Raw genomic sequence first — 14,375 nt, forward strand, 5'->3', positions numbered from 1 at the left:
CTATTACTGGCCATGTGACTTCTGTAATTTTTTTATTTCTGAAGAGAAACTGAAGGAGACAGGACATTTATTTTTTAAAGATTTTATTTATTTATTTGACAGAGAGATCACAAGCAGGCAGAGAGGCAGGTGGGGGGGGTGGGGAAGCAGACTCCCTTCTGAGCAGAGAGCCCGATGCAGGGCTCGATCCCAGGACCCTGAGATCGTGACCTGAGCCGGAGGCAGAGGCTTAACCCACTGAGCCACCCAGGCGCCCCAACCTCGAAGTATTTTGAAGAACTTTCCAGAGCTCCTTAGCAGACACAGTCTCCCCAGGAGCAGTACACGCGCGTCCACGACTGGCCCACAGGGAGGCTAAACAAAGTGGTTTTTGATACTGGGTAAGCTTGACTTTCTCAGGTTTTCTTTCTTATGTTGGCAGAATGAGACCAGAACAAGGAGTGAGAAGGGGACACTGTCTTTGGACGTCCCTTTGAGCTACTGTTGGTTGAACAGGGGGCGCCTGGGTGGCTCCGTGGGTGAAGCGTCTGCCTTCCGCTCAGGTCATGATCCCAGGGTCCTGGAATCAAGTCCCCAGTTGGGCTCCCTGCTCAGCGGGGCGTCTGCTTCTCCCTCTGCCTCTCCCCACCCCTGCTTGTGTGTGCGTGCACGCTCGCGCGCGCTCTCTCTCTCTCTCTCACAAATAAATAAATAAATAGAATCTTTAAAACGAGAGAGGAAGAGCATTCTCCTCTTCATCTTGAGGTCGTGAGTTCAAGCCGCACATTGGGTCTAGAGGGTTACCTAAATAAATAAATTTAAAAATATTAAAAAGAGAGAGAGAAGTTGGCTTAATGCCAGCTCGCTGAATGTGATCGGAAAACGTTGCAAGGAGTACAGATGCAACGGGCAGTCTTGAACTTGGCCTCTCCCCTGCTCGGGTTTTTGGGCCATGGCTGCTACTGTGCTTTCTTCAGCGTGGTGGAAACCACACTGGCCGCAGCCCTGCACGTGCGATGGGTGGTGGGAAGGTTCTCTGTGGTCCGAAGATGCTCTCACGATGGGGAGAGCCCTGAGTGTTCTCGGGTGTGCGTGCGCGCCCAGGGTCCCAAGGAGTAGGTCAGGCAGGGTCAGCACCGGGAAGCCTGCCGTGCCTGCTGCTGCACAGAGCCTGCGTGCTCTGCCCCACTCCGGACGTGCTTCGCTCTTTCCCTTGAGGCCGGTAACCACGCCTTGGAGAAGGCACCTGCACACCAGGTTTGCTCGAGGTCATTCGTGGTCACCTTACTTTTTAACTTAAACTGATCTCTGCCTTGTCTTGAGTGAGAATAGCTATGAAATTATGAGTCTGATGTCTTGGTGGCTTTTTTGGGTACACACTGAAATGAACATGTAACTCTCAGTTTGGAGACGGGTTTGTCCGAGCCAACTGGAAGCTGGCCTTGGCCTCACCCTGGTGTGCGGCCCGCCCCCTAGGGGCTCGGGATACCCCTGGGTCCACCCTTCTGCTCTGTGTCTCAGGAGTGGCCCACACCCTACACTTCCCTTCTCAGGCTCGCGCTGGCTGGGGAAGGACCTGTGCTTCGGCCCCGGCCACAGAACCATGGGCAGGGCTGAGGGGCAGCACCGCCGTTCCTGCCCGGCCTGTGGATTCTAAACAGCAGCTGCTTGGCCACGTGGCTTTCCCGGGTGCGGGGGCAGAGTGTGTCAGTGGTTCTCCCCATGGAACCCCTCCAGAGCTTCCCCACACCCTGCTGAGTTGGATGGGGTGGTAGCTGGCGACACAGGGCGTGAGGGGAGGAGCCCTTCCTGCCGCATGTCGGGCGGTCACACAGGGAACAGGGATGTAGGTTAGGTCGCTGCTGGGAAGACCGTCCTGGGACTGTGGTAAGAGAGCCCCGCCAGCCCGGGGTCTACACACAGAGCTTCATTCGCTTGCAGCCCTGGAGGCCAGAGGCCCAGGTCCAAGTGCAGGCTGGGCCACGCCCTCGGAGAGGCTCCGAGTGAGGCTCCGTCTGCCTTGTCCGGTTGTGTGTCTGCCTGCGATCCTGGCTGTTCCTTGGCATGTGGATGCGTCGCTCCAGCATGTCCAGCCGTGTACACGCGTGGCCTCCTCCCCTGTGTGTCTAGATCAGTCACACTGACCCGGGCTCCACCATAATGACCTCTCCTAATGCGATGATGCGGTTTCCAGACGCGGTCACACTCACAGGTGTGGGATCAGGACTGGAGCGCGGCTTCCCGCAGGCCGTGGTCTGTCCCGGGCACGTCCGCTCCCATGTTTCTCGGTCCTGCGTCACGCAGTCCCCTCAGTCAGCCATTGTCCCTTCTGGGGACCATGTAGTAGGGGTGGCAGGTGAGACCGTGCGGCAATCCTGCACCCAGCCCCCGCCTGTCACGAGCAGGGCCCTTGCCGGCAGATGCGTGCTTCCGGGGAAGTGACAGAGACGGGCTGCAGAGGCGTGGACGGCCATGCCTGCTGTGGACAGGTGCTGCGGGGCCTGTGCCAGGAGGCAGGTGACAGGGGTCGTGCACTTCGGGGCGGGGGTGACTAGAGATGCAGCCACGGGAACCCCGTGGGGCAGTGGGGGCAGCCAGCTGTTGTGGCCGCCCCGCAGCGGGTGGTGAGGCCCCTCTGGGCACCTGTCTCCGCCGGCTGAGTGCACGCGTGCTGACCTTCCCCACCCCCTAGAGCCAGGCAGCCTGCGGGACCTAGCTTTCCAGAATGTTCTTAATGCTTCCACTGAGATACACCAGAAAATGAGGGATAGCAGCTGTTGAGACACAGTCTTTAAATTCAGAAAACCTTGTCTTGTGTTGAAGTAACATGTAGAACTTAACACGTCAAATAATACCGTTCAATGGCTGGTCTGAAGCTCCGAATTGTGAAGTTCTGTGGTCACTGCCGAAACTGTGGGCATGTGGGTGTGGCTGTTGTGGTTAAGTGTCCACAGTCACAAAGGTGTGGTCCCTCTACTGTAGACCCCGAGGTCCAGCCAGGAGGGTCAGAGGTCACTTAAGGAGCTCAGGTGCTCTGTGCTCCCTGGATAGGCCGGGGGGGTGGTCACTGCTGTCATCTCCGTTCATGCTCATGGCCCTCCCACAAGGAGCAGCCCCAACGGGGAGTGGAGCAGAGGCCCCTGCAGACTTGTGTGAGCCGTGGTCCACACGCATGAGCCATGGTCTGCGTGTGTGGAGCCGTGGTCCACGTGTGTGAGCCGTGGTCCGCGTGTGTCTGAGCTGTGGTTTGCATATGTGTGTGAGCCGTGGTCCGTGCGTGTGAGTCGTGGCCCGCGTGTGTGAGTCATGGCCCACGTGCGTGTGAGCCATGGTCCACATTTGTCTGAGCCGTGGTCCGTGTGTGTGAGCCCTAGTCCACATGTGTGTCTGAGCTGTGGTTTGCATATGTGTGTGAGCCGTGGTCCATGAGTGTGTGAGCTGTGGTCTGTGTGTATGAGTCATGGCCTGCGTGTGTGTGAGCCATGGTCCATGTGTGTGAGCTGTGGTCTGTGTGTATGTGAGCCGTGGTCTGTGTGTGTGTGAGCCGTGGTCCACGTGTGTCTGAGCTGTGGTCTGCGGGATCTGAACACCAGATTAGTCTCTTGCGCGTCTGCATCTCTAAATCAGAGATTCTCCCGGAACTGGAGAAGCTGTGCGGTACCTCCATAACTGAAGTATTAGATACGTGCCTCTGATGTCTTTAGATGTGGGCAGAATTGGAGACAAGGTCCCATCGCCAATTGCAGTGCTTCCCCTCTGCTCCTCCCGGCTTTGCTGTCCCTCTGAGTCTTGCTCCGGTGGGTGTAACTCAGGCCTCGTCCCCTGCAGGGCTCCGCCAAGTGTGGTTGACACTCGCACTCACGCACCCACAGCTGATCTCGGCTGCCACACCTGGCCTGGGTTCCATGCTCCTGTGGGGGCCCCGTGTCTTCACGGTGGACTGGAGTCTGGACACGTTCCACTATGAGGTGGCAGCTCAGAAACGTCACTTATTCTGTTTGGTACTATGTGTTTGCTGAGAGATTGGAGCCGTGGGGGCCGTGTGCTGGCCTTGCTGGTGGGATCCTGCGACCTGGAGGAGCCCCTTCCCACCCCCCTGTGATGGTCCCTGAGACTGGGCGTGGGGGGAAGGGCAGTGCAGTCCCGAGTGCGGGGGGCACGGGCAGTGCAGTCCTGAGTGGCCATCGGGATGTTCAGTTTGTGGGGTGCCCCAGCGGCTCTGTGGGTTGGGTGTCTGACTCCTGATCTCGGCTTAGATCTCACAATGCAGGAGCGCGCAGGCTCGATCCCACGGCCCTGAGATCATGACCTGAGCCCCCCAGATGCTTCTGTCTGCTCTGTGTTCAGGAGATGTACATGGAGTTTGCAAAATAACTACCACCTATATAAGTTTTCTTTTAAAATTTGAGATTTGGGGGTGCCTGGGTGGCTCAGTGGGTTGAGCCTCTGCCTTCGGCTCAGGTCGTGATCCCAGGGTCCTGGGATTGAGCATGTCGGGCTCTCTGCTCAGCAGGGGGTCTGCTTCCCCCGCCCCCCCGTCCGCCTCTCTGCCTACTTGTGATCTCTGTCAAATAAATAAATAAAAATCTTTAAAAAAATTTCAGCTCTGTCGTCGGTTAATAACGTGCAAGAACATCTCTGATTCGTTTAAGCTCCTGGAGGCCCCACTTCTCTTGACATTGATTTTCCTTTAGTTTTCACTAAAACACAAATTAAATTTACCTCTGCCTCTCTTTTGGTATGTGGGAAACGTGGGTGTGTAGTTTTGCTTGAGTTCGGAACTTTCCTGTTAGTGAGAGAGTTTGTCGCAGGGGGTCCCTGCGGCGGGGGTCAATGCCAGAGCGTGTCTGCGGTTGGAGGGCTGTAGGTCTTTCCTTTTGAGTATTTTGATGCAAGCTTCTCGTTTTCTTTGGAGTTGTGAGCTCCTCTTACTTTAGTTTTCTTCCCAGATGGGTCGTTTTACCCACAGCCGACACTGGGACTGAGGAGTGTGAGAGCTGACCACCCCGGAGCCTCGGGAGCGGATGGAGTCGGTGCACGGCCGAACGGCCCGGGTTTGCTTCTAGAAGTCCCGTATCATGGAGGGAACGCTGGCATTTCAGCAGAGCTGGGGAGGAAAGTGGGTTTGTTCACCAGCACTGTTCACACACAGCTTGCTGAGTCCTCAGGAGATGAGAAGGACACAGCCGCGCCCCTGTGGTCTCCCTCCTCTGACCCCAGCAAGTGCGGATCCTGCGGGTTAGCCTAAGCTCAGCACTCGCAGGCCTGACCGGGCCCCTCATGCTCACAGGCCGGTGTGTGTGACCTCACTCGTGTCATCCTGCTCAAGGTCACTTACCCGCCACCCTCTTTCCTGCATCGCCAGTTGGACGATGGCAACGGGTTTAAGGGGACCTGAGAGGTGTCCCCACGTGCCAGCCCCTTTGTCCAAGCGCAGAGGGAAATATCAGTTGAGAAGCTGGCAGTCAGACTGCTCGCGCCCAGGGCCCTGCTGAGGAATTTCCTTTTGCTCCTTGGAAGTCAGAGTTGAGGTCCTAGGGCTTTGGCAGGCCCTCTGTGCCACGTGGTCAGGTGCGGGCAGGACGGAGCCGTCTGTGTCCTTGTGGGGGACCCTGCCCCACACGGTTCCAATGTTCTAGATGAGCCACGGGCTTTGCAGGGTTCTGGGACGCAAGGAGGCAGACTGTCCTTGGTCCCATACGGAGCATTTGTAAGAGTCAAGCATAGACTCCCCTGCGGTGCTTCCGGCCACAGGCAGGAGTGAAGAGGGCTTAGTGCCAACCTCTCTCCACGGAGGCTGCGTTCCTCCTCCTGGACTGATTTCACACGCGCTAGCCTGCTCCCTGCAGGGGCTGGGTGGGCTCTGCTTTTGTCTTTGAGTTTTATGAGTGAGCACCTGGCTTTGCGAGGAGACGGGGATGTGCACAAGCATCTCAGGGTCCGCGTTCTCAGCTGTCATTTCCTTCCATTTATTTGTTACAAACCTCTGAGTTTCAACGTAAACAACGTTTCTTGTTCCCCTAAATCGGGTCTCGTTCGCCTTTAATATGTCGAACTCTGCTTGGCTGTTTTCTGGTTGTCAGGCATTTGGGTGATTTCTTACTTCTTGCTATTAAAAATAGAACTGCTGGCAGTGTCTTTGAGCCAATTAGCATTTGGGGTCATTTCCTTGGGGTAGTGTTTCCCAAACGTGGAATTACTGGTCAGCGACACACACGTCTCGTTGCGCCACGCTCTGTGGGCCGTGCTCCAGAAGGACCGTGGCTCCCGGCTCTGTGGTGGCCTGTGACCACCTTCACTGGGTTGCATGACTTCGTGTTAATTTTTCAGCCTCATGCACACAGACGTTTTCTTGGACATCGTCTCTCAGAATGGTACGTTTCCCTCAGTTTGCTCTAGGTATTGCCCAGATACCTTTGAGGTTTTAATGTCAGGTTCCAGGATTAACTGACACGGGCTGGGGGGCTCACCCAGCACCCTGCCCAGACCAGCCTCAGGTGTCCTCCCCATGGGGACTGGGGACAGGAGCGTGCGGCGGATTTGGTGACAAGGGTAGATGATGCCTGGGCTGTGTGGTACAGACCCTTGTTCCTGAGGGCTTTGTCATACAGGGCTGCCCACCACCCCAGCGAGTGTGTCCTGGACCCCCGACGCCGTGCCGGTGCCGTTCCCACAGCAGGACCCCTCCCGCAGGCTGCTGCCCAGAGAGCCAGCACTCTCTGTGCCCACTTCTTTCAGCTGTGGACACTGCCCGCAGGACAGACCTGGAGAGCCCCTCATGTGCCCGCCCTGTCCTCCAGAGTACTGAGTAGTCCCCCTCGAAACCCAGGTCTTTCCTTGTGAATCGGGAATTTCATTTCTTAAAATGCTTTGGGGCTGGTCCCAGGGAAAGAGGGGCTTTCCCTGGGAGAGGCCCTGTCTCCCTCACGTCCCAGGGTGCCTTAAGCCTTCCCCACCCCCAATCCAAGCCCACAGGTTCCCTGGGGGCAAGAACCAGCCCCTCCCCCAGGACTCCTTCCACAAGACCTCCCCCCCGCCCACCGGGCCTGCTGGGCAGGTCAGCCCCAGCTCGGCCTCCGGCCTTCAGCATGCTCCCCTGCCAGGGGCCCCCTGTGGCCCGGCCTGTGCCCCAGCTGGTGTTGCAGGGGCTCCCCTGGCCGCTGCGGGGATGCCGGGAACCAGTGTGATCTGTGCTCTGCTGGGACCTGGCCAGTTCTAGGACCCGCCGTGTTGGTGTCCGTGTGAGTTCGGGGAACTGACTGATCTGTCACTGGGGGCCACGTGGTGGGGGTTGGGCTTGCCTGCCGCTGGCCCCTGCTCCGGCCGGGAATGTTGGCTCAGTTGGCAGCTGTCCGTCTGTCTGCCCGTCGCCCGTTCAGTGTGTGAGGAGAGCTTGCCCGGGAAGGGCCTGTGCCGTCTCCGCAGCACTGAGAGCCGTGCTTGGAGACCTGCCCCATCCGCCCGCCGAGGTCCTGCTGGGGACCGGGGCCGCCCTGCGCTGGTGTCCCGGATGCCGAGGGGGCGCGCTGCCTGCCTCAGACATGCGCTCGGTGCGGTCCCGGCCCAGGGACTCAGGAGTGGGACCCCTGTGCCCCCGCAGCTCCTCTCGTTGGCAAGTATACAACTTCCCAGGAAGGAGCATCTAAATGAAGGTCTAGCGTGTTACTAGATGTGAGCAGATGTTGCAAAATGTTCCAAACTGGTCAGTCTGGTTCAGGGGTAGGTGGGAGTTCTCTGAATTATTCCTACAACTTTTCCAATAGTTGCAAAGTGTTTCAAAAGAAAAAGTTGAACCAGGCGGGGCAAGGGCTTCTCCTGCTGCTGGAGAGCCCGCATGGCTTCTAGCTCCTTCCCTGTTTGGGGTCTGTTTTTGTCTTGGCGGCAGGGAGCACAAGTGTGTAGAGTTAACATTTCAAGTCACAGCACATCTCAGGTTTAAAATTCACAGACATAGTTTTCCTGGCTTGGGAAGCCGATCAGCCTTCTTTTTAAGAAAAAAAAAAATTGGGGCACCTGGGTGGCTCAGTGGGTTGGGGCCTCTGCCTTCGGCTTGGGTCGTGATCTCAGGGTCCTGGGATCAAGCCCCGCGTCGGGCTCTCTGCTTAGCGGGGAGCCTGCTCCCCCCCTCCCCGCCCTCTGCCCGCGCTCTGCCTGCTTGTGATCTGTCAAATAAATAAATAAAATCTTTAAAAAAAAAAAAAAGAAAAAATTAAGTGTGGCTTTTCCTGGGGCTTTTGTGACAATGTTATCACCAACTGGGGCTTAAAACAACAGAGAAGTGTTCTCTGGCCACTCTGGGATGGGAGTTGAAATCAGGACACCAGGGGTTCCCGGGTAGGGTCCTTCCTGCCCTCCAGCTCTCCTGGCTCCGGGCCCTGGGCTGTGGCACCATGGCTCTGTCTCTGCCTCTGTCTTCACAGGGGCTTCACTCTGTGTGTTTCTGTCCAGATTTCCCCTTTCTATAAGGACACCAGTGCCACTGGGTCATGACCTCATCTTAAACCTTGGTTAAGTCTTCAAAGACCCTATTTTTTTTTTAAAGATTTTATATATTTATTTGACAGAGGGAGATCACAAGTGGGCAGAGAGGCAGGCAGAGAGAGAGAGAGGAGGAAGCAGGCTCCCCGCAGAGCAGAAAGCCCGATGTGGGATCATGGGATCATGACCTGAGCCGAAGGCAGAGGCTTTAACCCACTGAGCCACCCAGGCGCCCCCAAAGACCCTATTTTCAAATGAGGTCCCGTTCAAAGGTATTGGGGGTTGGGCCTTCAACATGGCCCACCACAGTGAGTGGCTGCATCCGTCCCTGGCTTTGCTGCCAGCTGGTGGGAACATCAGAGCCGACCCCAGAGCGTGTGTGCTGTCACATCTGGAGCCGTGTCTCCTGGGCACCGATGACGCGGATCTGGGATGTCCCAGGGAGTGTGGCTGGTTGGCAGCTGCCTGACCATCCACCTGTAAGGCCACCAGCCCACAAGCTCCTTCTTCTACCAGCACTTAGTGTCGGATGTTTAAAAAACGTTTCTGGGGGTGCCTGGGGGCTCAGTCAGTCAAAGTTCTGCCTTCAGCCCAGATCATGATCCTGGCATCCTGGCGTCAGGCTCCCTGCCCAGCGGGGAACCTGCTCCTCCTGTTCCCTCTGCCATTCACCCCACTCGTGCTCTCTCTCTCTCACTCTCTCTCAAATAAATAAATAAAATCTTTAAAAAAAATTTCTTGAATTCAACGTGTAACTTTCAGTCCTGCAGGTCTCAGGTGACAAGGGTAGTTGTGTTGGCCCAAATGTGTGCGTGGAGCCTGCGGAGCGTGAGGTGTGGGTCCCGTGCCTGGAAGCTCCCGGACTCAGCAGCAGAGGCTTAGGGACTGTTCTGGGAGCTCCTGGAAGCTTCTGGGAGGAGGAGGCAGTGTCTGGCGGCTGGAGGGGCTTGCTGTCCCTCTTCCGTTCTGTGCAGAATTGGCCTTTGTTGGTCAGATCTGTTAAATTAGCACGTTTGTACTGCCCGATGCCTCACGCCTAACCAGAACGAGCTAAAAGGAGCTTAACTGCCCGTTAAGACCGAGCGTGGTTTAAAGAAGAAACATCCAGAACGAGACTAGGTCTGGTGGGATGTGTCTGAGAGGATGAGCATAAACCCTGACCTCTTCCCCTTTCTTTTCCCAGCCCACAAGACAAAGAAATTCCCCCAGACCAGCTTCCCAGCAGCGGAAGCCGAGAAACTGGAAGTCAGAGCAGCCGCCCTCAGGTGGGCACACGGGACTGGCCTGTATCTGGGGCCTCTCTCCAGACCTGCGACCCTGCGCAGCCCTTTTCTGTCCTCCCCTACCCCTTGGAGCACGGTTCTGTATGCCAGGACTTGAATGAGGACCTCTCCCCTTGAAGTGCTGGCCTCTGGGTCCCCGTCTTGGTGGCTGGTGCCCCCACCACCTCGAGGCCTGGCAGAATCCCTGACCGCTGTGGCACTTGGCTCTCAGCTGGTTCTGGGCCTCTTGCTGGCCCGGCCAGAGCTCTCATGGGGACTCTCTAAGGCCTCTGTTTTGAGGTCTCGCGTGCACTTGGAACCGTCCTGAAACACAGGCTCGTTGTCTCTCAATGGTTCTGTGGCCGACTGGGTTCTTCTTGTCCATGTGACATCAGATAGGCCTGAGTCCCCCAGGAGCTGGGCTGGAACAGCCAGGCGGTGGTTCAGTGGTCTTGTACCTGGTGGGGTCAGGGCGTGTCGGGGATGCTCGGGTGGCCCTTTGTGCCACACTGTCCTAGGTCAGCTCCTGCAGCTGAGTAGCTGGGCACAGACTTGTCCACCTACAGAGGTGGACACTGGCGGCTCCTTGAGGCGCAGTCCCAGGCCAAGGTCTGTGAGGGAGGGGCTGCTCTAGGCCCTGAACTCTGGGGTGGTGGCTTGTGGGGGACCTCTTCAGAGGCCCGTGCTGTCCTCTAAATGTGTGCTGCTCCCTAAGTCCCCCCTGTGAGTGGTTTGTACCCCACTCTGGGGAGCTGCCCCTGCCCAGCCCCTCCTTGTGCCCCCACAGCAGCTTTAAGCTATTCTAGAATCATCCCTGCGGTGCCTTTGTGCTTCTGGGGGCACCCTGTGTGGGAGGTGGGGTGGGGTCCTCAGCCTTGTGTGGGTTCCGGGCCGTGGCGGGCAGGCGCACTGGCTGATTCAGCCTGGAATTCTCTCCCCTGCTTAGACACGCACTCAGAGGGTCTGCAGTGGAGGCCGGGGAGTTTGGACAGGGGGCACCTGGGCAAGGGCCGTGTTGCCAGGGTAGGGGGAGCCCCCCGAGAGAGGAAGTGACGCTGAGGCAGGTAGGGCGGCCCGTGGGGGGTGGGGGCGCTCCAGGCTCCCCGAGGACAAGGACGAGGAACCGAAAGAGGCACAGAGGAGGGGCCGGAAGTGGGGTGGGCCTGCCCCGCGGCGGGAGAGCGCCGGGTTTGCATTTTTAGCTCAAGCCAGGGGCAGTGTGGAGGATGTGAAGGCCTCCAGCCCCGCTCACAGTTTGTTTTCAGCAGAGAAAGTAAGGGGACTAGCATGTCCCCCATCGCCGGCCACGACCTGACGTGTGGGGAGTCCGATCTGTAAAGACATTTCTCCTTGTGGGTGCCCTACCCTTGGCGTTTCAGAGCACAGGGACCATCGGAACAGCCCAGACTGTGGAAATAAAATCCACATGCGGAGCTTGGAGCCAAATTTCAGGGCAGCCGATATCTGCCTGCGGATGCGCAGGGCTGGACAGAGGGCACCTTCCCCCAGGATGAGCTTGCTTCTCCTCTTGTCTGAGTGCCGTGTGGCCCTTGGTGGCCGTCCGTGGCGGACATGCACGGTGTGTGAGTGTGCGCAGCTGCCTAACACAGACGGCGGACCCACGTCTCCGCGCGGAGACCTCTTCTCTCCCTGGCCAGGTGGCCCGTGTCCTCCTTGGGGACATCTGTCCCTGCGTCTCTGTTGTGTACGGACACCACCAGTCCCGTCGGACCAGGGCCCTCCTAGAGACCGCAGCTGAACCAACTGTACCTGCAACCACCCCGCCCCGAGGAAGGCTGTGTGCTGAGGAAGGGGGGGTTAGGAGCCCAACAAATGAATTTTAGGGGACAAAAGCCACCGTACAACAGATGGTGACAAATGGGCCCAGGTTTGCACTTGAGCAAGGACAGAGGTCCAGTCACCTTTACCGAAGTGTAGTTTACATATACCGACTGCGGCATTTAAAGTGTCTATCAGGGGGTCTGCACACAGCGGGGACACCGTCGCGGAGGACGCCGGCCGCGGCCCTGGCTCCGGGTTAGCTGGTGCGCTCTGGGCCTCTGTAGAAGGCGGCATGCTCCCACGTGCTAGCCGTGTGTGGCGTCTGTCACTCCCCACAAGCCCCCGGAGATTCATGCGTGTCTGAGAGAGAGACACTTAGGCACGGGGCTGGGGACACGTGGACGCCTTCCTGCTGAGTGTGTCCGTGGGTCGGGATGCGCCCCACTTCCCCGTGTCCCTGTGGACGCACACGCACGCTGTTGCTGGGTTTGGGGGTTACCCTGGCCGTGTCCGCGCAGGAGCCCTCACGGGGGCCGCGCTCCCAGACTTCTCGTCCTGACGCCTGTGTGGCCACTGTCGCCTGCATCTCCCTGAGGCCTGAGGAAGTTGACCACCTTCCCACTGTCTGCCGGCTCAGGTATCTCTCCTGTGATGTGGCTGTTCGAAATGTGGCGCATTTAAGAAAATCCCACCAAAATAACTCCAAGGGTGGTTTTGGTGTAATGAGGCTGGCGCAGACGTCTGTGGGGCCACCGTCTGTCCCCCATGGGGTTTCTGTGGGGCAGGTAGGCTCATGTGGCTTGGTTCTAGCACTGGAGCTGTCTTGCTTCCACTTTTAAACAGTATTTGTTAGATGACATTTAACAGAGAAACTTAAATAAGCTTTAACTGAGCTAAACCGACACACGCAAGTTCCAGGTTAGAGGTAAGAAGGTGAGGGAATGTCTCTGTTTGTGTGTGTGTTTGAGAAGGACACACATGCCTTACGAGTCATTCCAAATTAGACGTGGGCTTTTTTGGAGTGGGACTCAGTGACCAGACCTGGGGGGTCCTGCCAGCTGGTGGGGCTGACCTGATGCTTGTTTGCTCGTAACAAGGACCCCAGGTCTACGTTATGCCTGCTGTTGTGGGATCCAGTGGTCTTCCCAGTGACGCTCCTTGTGGATGAGAGGAGCAGGGGACCCCAGCCTGGTCCCTGAGCTTGGGACACACAATGCGTCGAGCGACACGCATTCACGGCAGACTGCGTGGTTCTGGTGCCTTCCGAGGCGTTTGGGTTCTCCCTGTGCAGCACCAGCTGTCCCGTGACAGGCGGAATGAGTGCGAATCGTACGTCTCCAACAGGACAGCCTCTGCTGACAACCGGTGAGCAGGGCTTCCTGCTTGAGACCCTCTTACCTTCAGATCCTGGGAGGAGAAGGTTTTGGGATGTACTCCATAACACCCCAGACGGCCAGAGATCGGGGCGCCCTGTACCAGTCCCTTAGGGAGCTGCCCAGCCCTCAGCATCCTGGATGCCCGAGTCAGAGCCGGCGGGGAGGAGGCTGGCAGGAGCCAGTTTCGGCACTTGGGACGGAACGTGCTTTCTCTGTGTTGGCACCGTTGCATCCTCATCCTTTCCCTTCGGTCGCCACGCCGAGCTGTCCCCGGAGCCTGCACGGGGCAGCGGGATGGGCTTGGTTCTGAAGCCGGCTCCTTGCTGGCCGGGAGCTCGGTATCTTTGAGCTTTGGGCGTCTTGGCAGGTCGGGGTCGCCGTCCATCTTCTCTGGAGGCTGCAGGGCTGGAAATGCCACCTGAGGGTCACACTTATTGCCTCCCAGGGGACCCCCCTTCGTTGGGAGTCTGGGTGACTTGCACTGTCCACCGTGTCCCCAGTTTGTCCATGCTAAGGGGTCCCAAGTCCGCATCAGTCCCCCAGCGCTGCTTAGGTGACGCGATCTCTGAAGTCTGGTCTGGAACGTGGATCCACGTTGGTCTGGTACCAAAGTGGTTCTGTTTATAAGTGATTCGGTCTGAAACAGCATCTCTCAACAGCATCTCTCGATCAGCAAGCTCTCAGTGGGGAACCTAGAGGAGAAATAAGAACGCGAGTTTGGAAAACCAGGAGGGGAAGGGTGCAGCTTTGCGGGGTCCTCAGCTGCCAGACTGCTGATAGAGCGCCCACCTGCCCTGTGGCCTCACCCACCCTCAGACCTTGACCTCACAATGCTTGGCATCTGGACCACAGCTCCTCTTTGAAGGGCCCCGTACTCAGGAGGGCACTGCTCACGGGCCCTGGAATTCGTGAGCGTGGCCAGTGCTCCATGTAGCAGCACAGGTAATGCAGGGATGACGGGTCACCTGTCCACAGGTGTGTGTCCTCGGCCAGGCTGGTCTCCATGACCTGCTCTATGTCCCAAGGGCAGGCGTGCTCTCCTTGCCCTCAGAGAGGAACCACCATGAGCAGGCTTTCATCTTAAGGCTGTATCTTACCTGGCGGGCCAGCGGTTACTCAACAGGACACCTGAGCTCCAGTGGGCGGGACTCCTAGGAGCCCTTACTGATGGGAGAGTATCAGCTTTGTAACGGAACTTCAGCTGTTCTCCTAAGGCTTCTTTGGGCTTTGATAGATTCCATGTACCCTTTTTAAAAAAAAAAATATTTTATTCATTTATTTGAGAGAGAGCATGACCAGAGGCAGAGGGAGAAGCAGGCGCCCCACTGAGCAGGGAGCCCGATGCGGGGCTCCGTCCCAGGACCCCAGGATCATGACCTGAGCTGAAGGCAGACACTTAACTGAATGAGCCACCCAGGTGCCCCAGACCAACTCTGTGTACCCTTACTATTTTCATAGGAGACTCCTGTTTTAGACTCCCTCTCTTTTTAACGTACAA

General features: G+C 57.7%; 1 protein-coding gene across 3 annotated transcripts in view; it reads left to right on the top strand.

The window, feature by feature from the left end:
* The first annotated feature begins 216 nt into the window (after positions 1–216).
* Positions 217–14,375, top strand: part of LOC111141919 (zinc finger and BTB domain containing 46) — a 56,435-nt gene continuing 42,276 nt past the window's right edge. Inside the window, exons 1-2 of one of the 3 annotated variants that reach the window (XM_022494765.1) lie at positions 217–380; positions 9,641–9,722. The gene's annotated coding sequence lies outside the window, so the exon portion shown is untranslated. Of the gene's footprint in view, positions 381–1,214; positions 1,237–9,640; positions 9,723–14,375 lie in introns of those variants that run through there. The other 2 variants (XM_022494764.1, XM_022494767.1) reach the window with 2 other exon arrangements.

The sequence above is a fragment of the Enhydra lutris genome, unplaced genomic scaffold (assembly GCF_002288905.1).
Source record: "Enhydra lutris kenyoni isolate GAN:26980312 unplaced genomic scaffold, ASM228890v2 scaffoldscaffold6, whole genome shotgun sequence".
Classification (NCBI taxonomy): domain Eukaryota; kingdom Metazoa; phylum Chordata; class Mammalia; order Carnivora; family Mustelidae; genus Enhydra; species Enhydra lutris.